Source organism: Macadamia integrifolia, chromosome 5 (assembly GCF_013358625.1).
Source record: "Macadamia integrifolia cultivar HAES 741 chromosome 5, SCU_Mint_v3, whole genome shotgun sequence".
NCBI classification, from domain to species: domain Eukaryota; kingdom Viridiplantae; phylum Streptophyta; class Magnoliopsida; order Proteales; family Proteaceae; genus Macadamia; species Macadamia integrifolia.
In genome coordinates this window covers 21,782,881-21,797,600 of record NC_056561.1, presented here as the reverse complement: position 1 = coordinate 21,797,600, position 14,720 = coordinate 21,782,881, and the positions used below count along the sequence as shown (strand labels likewise).

At 48.5% G+C, this 14,720-nt stretch overlaps 1 long non-coding RNA gene across 1 annotated transcript; it reads left to right on the top strand.

Moving 5' to 3' along the window:
* The first annotated feature begins 7,464 nt into the window (after window positions 1-7,464).
* LOC122078777 lies at window positions 7,465-8,016 on the top strand. The gene is made up of 2 exons (XR_006140185.1): window positions 7,465-7,685; window positions 7,724-8,016. It is a non-coding gene; the product is annotated as an uncharacterized LOC122078777 (long non-coding RNA).
* The last annotated feature ends 6,704 nt before the right edge of the window (window positions 8,017-14,720 follow it).

Here is a 14,720-nt window from a genome sequence, read left to right as displayed (position 1 = left end):
ACTGATTTTTGATCGTAATATCCTGCCAATATAGTAAAAATGATTTTTTGTTCTTTTTTTTTTGTTAAAAGAATGGCCTTTATATTGGAATCGACCGATATCATAATATCATATCGGTCCATATCAGTATTAATATCGAATTGCCGATACTGACATTGATATACCGTGAACTGGAATCGTCAAATCGGAGTCCTAATCAGGTCAGAATTGGTTAAATCTGATTCTAATTCGTTCGATTCAATTAATACTAGAAATTTGAACTTACATATAAGAGAGAACCTGACAATCTGTGATGTATTTTTTCCTCGACAATTATGTTTATTAAATAGAATTCTCTGAACCATCATGAAAATTTTTTCTTATATAATAGATATATTTTTTTGAATAAGTGTGTTTAATCAGTGTTCCTTGCATCTAAGACACAGACATGTACACCCTCAGGAGGAGTACTGGACATTGTGGTCTGTGATGCAGATGCCGTTCTCGAATATAAAATTTTATCATTTTTTATTTTCTTTTAATTCATTAATACAATTTAGTATGCCACCTGTTTGGATAATTCTCTCCGAAAAACAGGTACATGTACTAGTACGTATAAGGCAATAGATGATCCAGCTAATTAACGTGTGGGGTCAGGGGTGGGGTGGGGTGGGTTTTAAGAAATAATTGATGTGGGCGCCCATAGTATTGGGATACCATTGCGGCTGCTGGTTTGTGGAAGTGAAACCGAAGGTGGAAGCCCACAGGTTTTGTCTTTTTTTCGTGGTACGAGCCCACAGCTTTTGTCAAGGGCCCTCTGCGAAAAGCGAAAACTGCAACTTCAACTGCATGCGATCCAGATCCGTAACGTCACCTTTCAATTACCTCTTTACCCATATCATATATGCCACGTTTTAGATTGTCCCCCCTCCTCGTAGGCTCGTGAATCTCGAAAAAGGTTGAGAAAGGCCAAAAGTTCACTAGAGGGTGCTTTTTAGAGTTTAGACATAGTATAGTATAGGAGTTCTTTACCCAAAAAATAAAAGAAAAAAAGACATAGTGGACTAGTGTCGCAAAGGGAGACGATCACGTGCGTGGCGATACTACTCATTTATTTTTTTAGAAAACAAATCGTGCATTCTGATGTTACTTAGAAATAGGGGTGTCAATTTGTGGCTCGAACCGGGTAAATCGATCGGGATCGACTGTTTAAAGATCGGTCCAGTCCGGACTGTTTATTAAACGTGTCAGGCTTAAGCCCGGCCCATTTGTAAATGGTCGGTCTCGGTTTTACTACTTGAACCGTCGGGCGCCCGACCGAGATCGACCGAATAATGCCCGACCGAGACCGGCCTATTGTGTACCGACTTGGCCCGACCCTTTAATGATTATAGAATACCTATTTTACCCCCCAAATTAAAGAATAAAAACTAAAAAGTAAAGACATGTTCACATTTTAAATAATGGTTATATTTTGTATCATTTATTGATTTATTGTCATTTTTTTGGGCTTGCATAAGTGGGCTGGAATATAATAGCACATTTTAAAGAGGGCCCGTTTAAAAATCGGTTAAAACCCGTTTAACATTAAACATGTCCGTAGCCCGGTTAAGACCCGACTAAAGCCCGATTAAGGTGGCCCGATTATAACCCGAGACAGACCGACCGAATATAAAGTGTACCATGCCCTCAATAACTAAGCTCGATTAGTTAAATGGGCGGACACGGTGTAGCCTTTGAAAGTCTTCAAGCCCGATTAAGCCCGACCGAAACCGAACCGGCACGACCGGTTGACACCCCTACTTAGAAAGTATTAGTCACCTTTTCACAACATTTCTCTTATGTGGTTTTTGTGTTTTTTTTTTTTTTCGAAAAATGAAAAAATAATCTAAAATCATTTGATAAAGTTGCTCTATTTCACTTGTTTTTAGAAACATAAATCAAAATTTATGTCTATTTATAATTTTAAAAAATATTTTAATAAAACAATTCAATTTGAGAAAGAAAAAAAAAAGTTATTGTACCCAATAAAATTTTCAATTATTTAAACCTAAAAAAAAACAATTGAACCCTCTCTTCCTTTTGGGTATCTGATAATATTATTGGGTTTTTTAGTGACATTATGTCTGTAAAAAACGTTTCTGCTATTTTGAACACAGGTTTATCAAACACCAAAAAATTTGTTTTTTATTTCTGAAAACGTGAAAAGCCGTTTCTGCTGTTTTTAGACACAGAAACAGCAAAAACATTATGAATTGGTGCCTTAGTCTAAGCCCCATACATAGACGGGCACTAAAGATCGCATTGCCTTACCCTTGTGTTGAAGATGTTCTTGTGTATCAATTTATTATCCTCCCAAGAGTGTTGCCTACACCATGTTGGTAGGGTCTTTCTCTCTATTTTTGTGAAAAGTGAAATAACATGATGGTTTAGCATTGGCTATGCTCATACACAGGCATGGCATTGGTATCGTAAATGCCTGAGGGGAGGGATAATTTAGACTTATAAAAGGGGGGTGAGAGCTTATGATGAAACAAATCCCACCATATGGCCACATCATCAATCGGGAATTCTTTCCTCCCCCCTCCCCCCTTCCCCCCTTCCCCCCTTCCCCCTTTTCTTGGTAGAAGATTCTTCCTTCCCGCCTGTGATGGAAAACTTTTGCCAAAAAAAAAAAAAAAATCCAATATATGGTTGGCCAATTAACTATTATGGTATCCGTATATTGGGATGACAACTCAACTATCCATGCATCTGCATTTAGAAGTGGTCATTAATTAAGATTAAGATGCCTCCATAAAATATTCTAGAAGAAACTTTTTTTTTCTTCTAGTCAAATAATAAAAAGGAAGAAAATTTTTTGATCCGACATCATGGTTTAGAGTGTCAAACCATGGAAATGGAATAAAACCCACCGTTTACTTGACGAATCCTCGAAAACATCCTCAAATTTGCTTTTCTCTAAAAAATGTATATTTTATGATCCACTGAACCCCTCCCCATAAAAGAAGCATTGTACAGAGCACCATTCTATTCTTAAAAAAACAAAAAACAAACAAAAAAAACAAAAAACAAAAACAAAAACAAAACAAAAAAAAAAAAACAAAAAACAAAAAACAAAAAACAAAACAAAACAAAACAAAACAAAACAAAACAAAAACAAAAACAAAAACAAAAACAAAAACAAAAACCAAAAAAAAATTCAGTTTTTTGGATGAAAAAAAAAAGAGATATTTTGGTCTATATATTGATGTTTAATTGAAAAAAGAAAAACAAATAACCCAATGGCTAAGACTCAAGGTACTGATAGTAAACTCTAGTATTCATTTTCAAGTGCCCCTTAAAAACAAATATTTAAGCTTGGTTGACTAGATTATGGAATTAAGGTCGCAGGAGCTTTGAGTATCATCTTGAAGCCCAACCCTTATAGATGTGGCATGTGAGTCTTAAGAGTTGATAACATTCATGTTGAGCATTCATCTAGAGGGAAAATGTTTAGATATGGAAAAAAAAAAGGATCAATGCATTCAAGTCCTCCCATCACCGCCGGCCTATATTAGCCACATGAGAAGTTATGCAGGTAAAATTTTGTTAAAATATAAAAGGGAAAAGAATGCACCTTGATCGTGTAACCCTTGCAATCAAACACAGAGGAGGTACTTGGGTGTCAACTTTGACTTCAATATAACTTTATCATATGAGAAAATAATATAAAATAACGGTGGAAAAACACAAATCTTTGGATAATATAGACTATCTAAAAACAAACAAATAAACAAACAAACAAACAATACCAGATAGACCATATAACTAAGGTGTTTAAAGTGTATCCTCATGCCATAAGGTAGGATCCTACAAACCATCGTCTATGTATAAAATTTTGGTCTAGTATACCCTTACATTTTGCAGAAGTCAAAATAAAAATGAAAAGAAACATAACACAGCAAGAAAATCTAATTTAAATTGTTGGCAAAGTCAACCAGTTCCTCAAATCTCTTTCTTGACCTATATTGTAAAAGTTTGACTTGAATCTCGTTTGGATCACCCATTTTTTTTTTTTTTGTGAGACATTTATAATAGGGGTATATGTGCACATCTCAATCAAGATATACTTTGGTAACCTGCACGTCAACTTAGCTAAATGACAAAAGAGAGCATCAAAAAACTTCAATACTGTTGCTGCCAAAAACCCCGCTGGTCCAACCTACACAAACACAGATGACGGAGGCCCGGAACTGTCCGGGGTTAGTCCTCCGACGCTCAAGTCAGGGTCGGCCGCACAGTTCAATAAGGGAGTAATGGTGAGGGTGTTAGAGCTTACCTTCCCCTTTCTTCCGTGCTTTCTTATATAGTGCTTCGGCCTTAGGGTTTTTTCCCCCTTCTTCCCTCTTAGAGTCCTACTAGGATACGTCCAACCTTCTGGGGGAATATTCCCCTCATGCAGACGACGTGATCCCGCGTGATTCTGTGGGCGTGCCTCGGTGATTGAGCGTGCCTGAGTGTGAGTGGTTTCTTGGGACCTCCATCTGGCGGAGGACACATGTCCCAGCAGTGACACGTGTCATTGCCCCCACCGAGAGGTTATTTTGGCTATATCAGGAGCCCCCTTACTTCCACTAGGAGCCTCTTCCTGTGGGAGTAACCATCTTCTGAGGTTGACTTATTCCCTCGGTCTTGGCATTACCAGTGACCAAGGCTTTAGGGTCGATCGAGAGAAAGACCTTTCGCCGCTTCGGATCGGCCTTACTGAGCCCCCTGTCGAAGGTGGGACTGTGGGACCTTCGGTCAACATTGTTCGGCTTTGCCAAGCCCCCTGCCGAAGGAGGGACCCTCGGTCAGGTACGTTCGGCTTTGGCCGAACTCCCAACCGAAGGGGGGACCTTCGGTCAGGTCCGTTCGGCTTTGGCCGAACTCCCAACCGAAGGGGGGACCCTCGATCAGGTACGTTCGGCTTTGGCCAAACTCCCAACCGAAGGAGGGACCTTCGGTCAGGTCCGTTCGGCTTTGGCCGAACTCCCAACCGAAGGAGGGACCTTCGGTCAGGTCCGTTCGGCTTTGGCCGAACTCCCAACCGAAGGAGGGACCATTTGTGGGGCATCCTTTCTTTTTTCCCTTCGGAGAGCTCACCTTCGGCCTCGGATCCCCTTCTAGCCTCGTCCTCTTCTTCCTTAGCTTAGCAACAAGTAAGTGATGTCTTCCTCGTCGGGCTACAGCCCATCGTCCCGCGAGAGGTCAAGACCAAGACGTAGGTATAGGAGTCCTGGGGAAGTCCGAGGGATGTCCTCGGATTCCACCGACTCTCCCTCCTCCCGCGACTCATCGTCAGCGGCCACACCGTCGGGGTCCAAGGGTGGCTCCAACGGTGAGGAGTTTAGGGAGAGGGTGCTCGACGCCCGAGCCCAGACACAGGAGCCCTTAGAAGTTGAGGCCCTTAAGATCGTCTCCACGATGGACGAACCAGAACTGGAGGAGCTAAGGGCCTCCTTCGGCGTTTCGGATGCTTTCGAGCTCCGTCTGCCCAAACCCTCTGACCGAGCCAGCTATCGGAACCCCGAGGAGCTGTGCCTGTACAAGGAGGCCTTCAAGGCAGGCCTTCGGCTGCCCCTCCACCCCTTCTTCACCAAAGTGTTTCGGCACTATGGGGTAAGCCCGACCCAGCTAACGCCGAACGGGTGGCGACAAGCATTAAGCTTCGTCATCTTCTTCGTTCGGCACAAGAGGCCTCTCTCCCTTCGACTCTTCATAAACTGTTTTCTTCTTCAGGCCTGTAAGGGACTTACGGGCTGGTACTACTTTTGCCCCCGAAAGGACCTTCGGCTCTTGAAGGGTTACCCGAGTTCCATCCATGGGTGGAAGGATAAGTACTTCTTTGTGAAGTCGACCGAGGGGGTGCCCTTCGGCACGGTCTGGGACATCCTGGACCTTAGGGATGTGAACTCCGCCCCTGCCCTATTCGGGGCAGATGCGGAGTCGTTGGCGATGGCGAGGCGGCAGGAAGGCTGTTCTCCAGTTGAGGCCGACTGCCTCAAGTCCGACGCCATCCTCTTCAAGTTCGGGCTTAGCCCGGGTGAGTTAGGCTAGACTCCGTCTTCTTCCTTCGAGTGTCGGTCTTTCGTACTGATACCTCTTGTTTCTTCTTGCAGTGCAAGTTACCAGAGCCGAGGCTAAGGCCGCCGCCGCCGCAAGACAGGCAAAGATAAAGGAAGCAAAGGCCCGCGACGCCACCCAGCAGCCGAAATCCAAGAGGAAGGAAAAGGCGGGCCCGTCTTCCGAGACCCCGAAGAAGAGGCCCAGGGTGGAGGGGTCGACTGCCGAGGCTGTCCAAGCCCTCGCTGCTCCCAGAGACGGTCTGGCTCAAGACCCTTCGTCCGCCACTGCCTCCCGAGGCCCGAAGGTCCCGTCGTCGAGGGCCGAGGTGGGGTTCATCCCACAATGGTCGGTGAAGGAGGACGACTCTCTGACCGTCGGACGGGTTGCCAGAGAGTTGGTGACGAAGGGGACTCTCCCCCGAGACGCCACCGAAGCCCAGAAGCAAGGGACGGCGGCACTGCTCACCTCGGCGTGCATCTTCATGGCGGGGGTAAGCTTCGGTCCCCTTCTCCTTCGGCCTTCCTACCTCTTTCTTACTCGTACTATATATGTATATATATATATTTTTTTTCATTCTGACCTTCGGTGCTCTGCGCAGGCTCAGAACCAGATGGGTCAGCTGGTCCTCCGAGCCGAGGCCATGTGTCGGGAGCTTGAAGCCAGCGAGAGGGAGAAGGTCTCCCTAGACAACGAGCGCTCCCTCCTCCTCGAGAAGGTGGAGCACCTGGAGTGCGACCTAGCCCTCGAGCGCCGAGAGTGCGAACGGAAGCTCTCGGAGTTGAAGTCACAAGTGAGGGCCCGCCTTCAGGAAGCCGAAGCCCGAGGGGTCGAAAAGTATCGGTCCTCCGAGGCCTTCAAGGAGGAGATCAAGAACGCCATCGCCCCAAGGTACACCATGGGCGCTACCGAGGTCCGAGATTGGGTCCTCGGGCGCTACCCTGGGGTTTCCTTTGCAGACAGCGGCCTCATCTTCGAGGACGACGATGTGGAGGTGGTGCCATCGACCACCGAGGTTGCCGACGCCGACGGTGGAGGCGGCAGCGAGGAAGGCGAGATCCAGCTGCATAGGGAAGTCCCTCCGACTCCTGGTCGTGGGGGTTCGACCAGGAGGCACTCCCCGCCGAAGACGAGGCCGCGAACCCGACGGACGCTCCTTAAGGTCGCCTCGGTTCTCAGCGCAGGCTACCCCCCTTGTCATGTAACTAGCCTTCGGGCTTTTTTTGTAATCTTTTGCCTTCGGGCTTCGTATGTAACTAGCCTTCGGGCCTTTTTTGTAATCTTTTGCCTTCGGGCTTCGTATGTAACTAGCCTTCGGGCCTTTTTTTGTAATCTTTTGCCTTCGGGCTTCGTATGTAACTAGCCTTCGGGCCTTTTGTAGTCTTTTGCCTTCGGGCTTTATATGAATGCAATCGTTCTTTTTCCAACTGTCGTTTAATGATCTTTGGTTCGTAAGTAGTTGCAGAGGGCCGAAACCCTAGCTGTCTTTAAGCTTATTTCCCCGAGGCTTGGCCGAGGGTCGACCTGTTAGTATGTCCGACGGAGGCCGAACCTATTATCACTTGCAATATTTTACCAAGTGTTTTCCCTCTCGGCTCGAGCCGAAGGGTTCACCGAAGGTCGAGGGGTTCACCGAAAGTCGAGGGGTTCACCGAAGGTCGATCGTCCAATAGTCCGAATCACCGAAGGTACCCTCGGCTCCAGCCGAAGGGTCTGTTAGATGCTACCCCTTCGGTCAGGTCCGTTCGGCTATGGCCGAACTCCGAGCCGAAGGGGTGATTGAGCCTCCAAGGTGTGGACCTTCAATCATCCGTTCCTCAGGGTTAGAGGTAGGAGAATTCTCAGTTGCCGTAAACCAGCTCTCATATTATCCAGTCTCGCGGATTTCAAGATGAATTACAACTTAAAAAGGGTTCAAAAAGACAATAATTGCAAAGAACGACAGACGGACAAATTTACAAATGACTACTGCGTGCCCGCTACTTTACTACTGGTGGAATTTTCTTATATTATCTGAGTTCCACGATCGGGGTACCCTTACTCCCCCCGTAGTCTCTAGGTGGTAGGACCCTGGTCGTATTACCCTCGAGACTCTGTAGGGACCTTCCCAGCTTGGGTCCAGCTTCCCTTGATGCCTTAGGTCCGACACTTCCGCCCTTCTAAGGACAAGGTCGCCCTGCCTAAACTCGTTCTTCCGGACTTTGGTGTTGTAGTGCCTAGCGACCCTCCGCTGGTAGGCGGCGATCCTTTCCTGTGAAGCTTCTCTGGTTTCTGCCAAGAGGTCCAAATTTTCCCGGAGTCCTCCGTCGTTTTCGTCTTCGTTGTAGTACCGAATCCGATGGGTAGTAGCCCCCATCTCTACTGGGAGTACAGCTTCAGTGCCGTATGTTAACATGAAGGGTGTTTCTCCGGTAGCTAGCCTCTCGGTGGTGCGGTAGGCCCAGAGAATGTGGTGCAACTCATCTGCCCATAGCCCTTTGGCATCATCAAGTCTCTTTTTTATCCCTTGGAGCAACGTACGGTTGGTTACTTCTGTTTGCCCGTTGGTCGAGGGATACCCGACAGAGGTTTTCCTATGGTTGATGCCGAGGGCTTCACAGAACGCGTCGAAGGTCGGATTAGCAAACTGAGTTCCATTGTCCGTGACCACGACCTGGGGGATTCCGAATCTATATACCACCGCCCTTTGGAAGAAGTCCCTAATGTTCTTTTCTGTTATCGTCGCTAGGGCTTCGGCTTCCGCCCACTTCGTGAAGTAGTCGACCGCCACCACGACAAACTTCCTCTGTCTCGTGGCCAGGGGGAACGGGCCTAAAATGTCCATCCCCCACATGGCGAACGGTACTGGGCTAGATAGGGACGATAGCTCGGTAGAATGTAGCCTAGGCACGGGGGCGAACATCTGGCACTTGACGCATTTCCTAACCAGCGATTCTGCGTCCTTTCTCATTGTCGGCCAGTACAGGCCCTGCCTTAGTACTTTGTGCGCCAGGGCCCGGGCCCCAAGGTGTTGGCCACATATCCCCTCATGCACCTCCCGGAGCGCATAGTCGCCGTCGAAAGAATCCAGGCACTTGAGGTATGGTGAGGTAAACCCTATCTTGTATAGAGTGTCGTCTTTCAGAAAGAAGCGCGCAGACCTTATTCTTAGTTTCCTTGCTTCGTCCCTGTTCTCTGGGAGCTTCCCCTCCTTGAGGTATTCTATTATGGCGTCCATCCAGCTTCGGCCGTTTTCCCCTACGGGTAACACCTCATGGGGTTTCTCGATGCTTGGCTGTGGTAGTACTTCAAAGTACACCGCTCGTCCAAATTCCGCGAAGTCGGAAGTGGCCAGCTGCGACAGTGCGTCTGCGCTAACATTCTCTTCTCGTGACACCTGCTTTACCTCAAATTCCTTGAAAGCCGCTGACCCTTCTCGCACTGCGTTCAAGTATTCGGCCATCCTCTGCTCTTTGGCCTCGTATTCGCCATTCACTTGCCGCACCACGAGTTGGGAGTCGCTATTCACTACCAGTTCCTTCACCATCAAAGCCCGGGCCAGATTAATTCCGGCTATTATCGCCTCGTACTCCGCTTCGTTGTTGGAAGCGTCGAAGCCGAACCGTAGGGCGCATTCTATTTTGAAGCCTTCGGGGCTTTCCAACACAATTCTAGCGCCACTTCCACCGCTATTGGAAGCCCCATCCACATACAGCGTCCAGGCCTCCTCTGCTCGTTCCTCGGCAGATTCCTGCGGGTCATCGGGGATCGTCGTCTCCGCTATGAAGTCTGCGAGGGCCTGTGCTTTAATTGCGGTTCTCGGCTTGTACTGGATGTCAAACTCTCCCAGCTCTATGACCCAATTTACCAGACGACCGGACATATCTGGTCGCTGCAGTATTTTCTTCAGAGGCTGGTCGGTGAGTACGCATACTGTGTGTGACTGAAAATATGGCCTCAGCTTTCTTGCCGCCGTCACGAGGGCGTATGCCACTTTCTCCGCCTTTCGGTATCTTGTCTCGGCATCTAAAAGGGTTCGGCTGACGTAGTATATTGGCCTTTGTTGCTTCCCTTCCTCTTTCGTCAGTACGGCGCTTACAGCAACTGCCGATACAGCAAGGTACAGCTGTAGGACATCTCCGGTGTTCGGCTTTGTCAGCAGTGGGGGTGCGGCCAAGTACTCCTTCAATTGCTCGAAAGATCTTTCGCACTCCTCCGTCCACTCGAACCTTTTAGCCCCTTTCAGCGCCTTGAAGAAAGGAAGGCATCTATCAGCAGACCGAGACATAAATCTTCCGAGGGCAGCTACCCGACCCGTCAGCTCCTGGACTTGCTTTACGTTCTGGGGTGACCTCATGTCCCGAATGGCTTGTATTTTGACTGGGTTGGCTTCGATTCCTCTCTCTGAAACGATGAAGCCGAGGAACTTCCCCGAGGCTACTCCGAAGGCACATTTCGCTGGGTTCAGCTTCATGCCGTACCGTTGTAGCACTTGGAACGCCTCTTCCAAGTCTTGGATGTGCCTTTCTGCCTTCAGGCTTTTCACGAGCATGTCATCCACGTACACTTCCATGGTCTTGCCGATCAGCCCTTTAAAAACTTTGTTCACCAACCTCTGATAGGTGGCCCCCGCGTTCTTTAGTCCGAAAGGCATGACCTCATAGCAGTACAACCCTCCTTCAGTTATGAAGGAGGTTTTCGGGACATCAGCCTCGGCCATTTTGATTTGGTTGTACCCCGAGTATGCATCCATGAAACTCAGCTCCTCGTATCCCGCCGTGGCGTCGATGAGCAGGTCTATCTTTGGCAGGGGGTATGCATCCTTGGGGCAGGCCTTATTCAGGTCGGTGAAGTCGATGCAGATCCTCCACTTCCCATTGGCCTTCGGGACCATCACCACGTTAGATATCCACTCCGGGTAATGAATCTCGCGGATGAACCGGGCCTTCAGTAACTTTTCTACTTCCTCATCTATCTTCTTCTGCCTTTCTGGGGCGAACGTTCTCTTCCTCTGCTGGACCGGCTTCTTCATTGGGCTAGCGTTCAGGTGATGTTCTATTACCTCTCGGTCGATCCCGGGCATGTCCGACGCCGACCAGGCGAATACGTCAGCGTTGCTCCGTAGGAATGAGATGAGTCTTTCTTGTTGCGGCCTTGGCATGGTAGCCCCAATCTGGAATTGCCGGGTGTCATCTCCTTCTTCAGCTTCAACTTGTACCAAGTCTTCGGCCGGCTCTCCCCGTTGATAACTGGCATCATCCCGTAAATCCTCTATTGGGAGCGTCTCACCCGCCTTTTCTTTTCCCCAGAGGGTAGTGGCGTAACATCTTCGGGACGTCTCCTGATCACCCCGACACTCCCCGACGCCATTCTTAGTTGGGAACTTCATTTTGAGATGGGGGGTGGAGACGATGGCCTTTAACAGATTCAACCCAACTCTTCCTAGTATGGCATTATACGCTGATGTAATGCTCACTACCAGGAAGTTGATCATCACCGTCGCCTGGCGATCTCCGGTGCCAGCTCGAACCGGCAGCTCTATCGACCCTTCCACCTTCACCGGGGTGCCAGAGAATCCTTGCAGCGGGTGTTCGACCTTCTTTAACTTTCCTTCGTCGAGGTCCATCTTCCGGAAAGCTTCGAGGAACAGGATATCAGCTGAGCTGCCATTATCCACTAAGATCCTCTTCACTTTGCAATCTCCTATAGTCATGGCGATGACCAAGGCATCGTCATGCGGGGTCTGCACCCCTTCCAGATCATCGTCTGAGAAGGAGATGACCGTCCCCGTCTTCGCCTTCTTGTTCGACCATTCTGCCACATGTACGCTCCTCGCGTAGGCCTTCGCCTTCCTGGCGGAGACCGAACTCTCTCCTGCGGCCGGGCCTCCACAGATGGTTGCTATAACTCTTGTTGGGCTCTTGTTCTCCTCTCGAGGCCGGCGTTCATCTTCCTCTGGTGTCTGGTTCCTCCGCCGTTCTTGATTTCCTCTGCGGGCGAGCCCCCCTCTTTCATACCGACCTGCACCATCTCTCCGACGGTTATCTCTCCGGCCAGTGCCTTCTGGAGCCAGCTCTTTCTCCCGGTCTACAAATCTGCCTAAGTATCCCCTTCTGATCATTCCTTCTATCTCCCCCTTGAGATGCCAACAGTCCTCGGTGTCATGGCCGTGATCTCTGTGGAAGTGGCAGTATCTATCCACATTGCGTCTTTCGGGATGTCGCCCCATCTTTCCTGGCCACTTCATGGCCCTGGCATCTGGAGAATCTTTTATCTGCATTAACACCTCTGTTCGTCTACGGTTCAGGGGTGCATACCTCTCAAACTTCCTCGGTGGACTGGGGGCCCGACTGCGCTCGGACTTTCGTCTTTTTCCTTCTTCGACGGGTTTATCATCAACCCTTAAGGGCCTCTTCCTCGCCGCCTTCCTTTCGACTTCTTCATCTGCCTGGAGGGTTTCTTCCATCTGGATGTACTTATCACATCGCGCCCTCAGCTCGGTCAGATCTCTAGGCGTATGCTTCGCCAGGGACCTCTTCAATTCCTTGTCCTTGACGCCACCTAGCAGGGCCGTGACGCTAGGGCCGTGAACTCCTCCTTCGGGTCTAGGCCCCTGATTGTGATCTTTTCTTGTTGGAATCGCTTCATGTAATTCCGCAGCGATTCCCCTTCTTGCTGTTTGACGTTGGTTAGGTTCAACGTAGTCTTCTGGAGGGGCTGGCTACTAGAGAACCCCTTCACGAAGAAGTAGCTCAGGTCGCTGAAGCTGTGGATCGACTTCGTCGGTAGTCGGTTATACCACAGCCTCGCCGCCCCCCTGAACGTCAATGGGAGGGCCCGACACATAATATTTTCCGAGACGCGATGGAATTGTATGGCGACCTTAAAGCCTTCCAAGTGATCGACGGGGTCCCCCGACCCGTCATAGGTGTCGTACTTGGGCAGGCGGAAACCGACCGGGAGCGGGTCCCTCATGACCTCGTCAGCTAAGGCCGTATCATTGGTGAGGTCGGGCTTGCGGTTCCCTGTCTGGTTTTCTGCCACCTTTCTGATCTCGTCCTTCAGGTCTAAGATCATCCTCTTTAATCCCGAGTCCTCGGACCTCTGTCTGTCTCCTTGGTGCTGATCCCCATGCGGGTCTCTGGCGGCACGTCGCGTCCTATTTCGGGGCGCGGGACTCTCCCTTGCTCGGCTTCGAGGATCGCGGCCGGCCCTCGTCGATCCCGTACTGCTTCGGTCTTCTTCTCGAGCCCTCTCGAACTGGACGTGGGTACCTGGGGGTGCTCCCCCGGTCTTATGGGAGACAGCTTTGGAGACCTCCCTCATAGTCTCTGCCATCCGGTTGTATTTGTTCTGGAGGTCTTCGAACTGCTGCCTTGTCACGTACTCCTGGGCCGCGGGAGGCTGATGGTCGCTGCCTTCCCGTACTGAATATCCAGCCGACCGCTGGTATCTGACGGACACTTCCCGGTCATCATGACCTCTTTCTCGTCCAGTCTCCGCCGAGGGAGGAAGCTCCCCTGAAGGTTCTTCCCCCATGTCTACGTTGGACGTCGCTCTCGTCCTTCTTCGGTTGTAGGTTCTTCCCACCATTACCGTCGTTCCCACAGACGGCGCCAATCTGTTGCTGCCAAAAACCCCGCTAGTCCAACCTACATAAACACAGACGACGGAGACCCGGAACTTTGTCCGGGGTTAGTCCTCCGACGCTCAAGTCAGGGTCGGCCGCACAGTTCAATAAGGGAGTAATGGTGAGGGTGTTAGAGCTTACCTTCCCCTTTCTTCCGTGCCTTCTTATATAGCTCTTTGGCCTTAGGGTTTTTTCCCCTTCGGCCTTCTTAGAGTCCTACTCGAATACGTCCAACCTTCTGGGGGGAATATTCCCCCCATGCAGACGACGTGATCCCGCATGATTCTGCGGGCGTGCCTCGGTGATTGCGCGTGCTCGACTGTGAGTGGTCTCTTGGACCCTTCGTCTGGCGGTGGACACGTGTCTCAGAGGCGACACGTGTCATGGCCCCCACCGAGGGGTTATTTTGGCTATATCAATGGGTTTCCAGGCTTTAAAATGCGTTGTTCCATGTTAAGAAAGCCAGAGATTATTAACTAGTTCAGTAATATCTCCATAGGCGATATGAAACCATAAAGTTTCCAGGCTTTAAAGTTTGCACACCGATTTCCCAAACCCCATATACCTCATATATATATATATATATATATCAAATAATTATCTCATATTATTATATTACTAACTTCAAAATCATTTTATATTTGATTATTAAATTTTATTTTACTTTAAAATTTAAAAAATAAATTATAAACTACAATTAAAAGCATAAATTTTAAATGCATAATAATAAATTTAAGTGATTTTATATGATATAATGATAACCCATTTTTTTGTTTTTAATTTAAATTTTAAATTTTTTTATTTTTTTATTTTTTTATTTTTTTATTTCCCATCCCTTTAATTTCAATTGCAAGCAAATGGAACCCCAGGACTTCCGTTTCCTTGGGTCTATCATTTCTTCTACCTAATTACCACAAACACATGACATCTTGAATCAATTACAGCTAATGACCATTTTTGACAATGACAAAAATCACTTAATTTTCAATTTAAAGAAATCCAGGTATGCGAGTGCAGAGGTCGAAGAAATCGAGGCAACCACGTA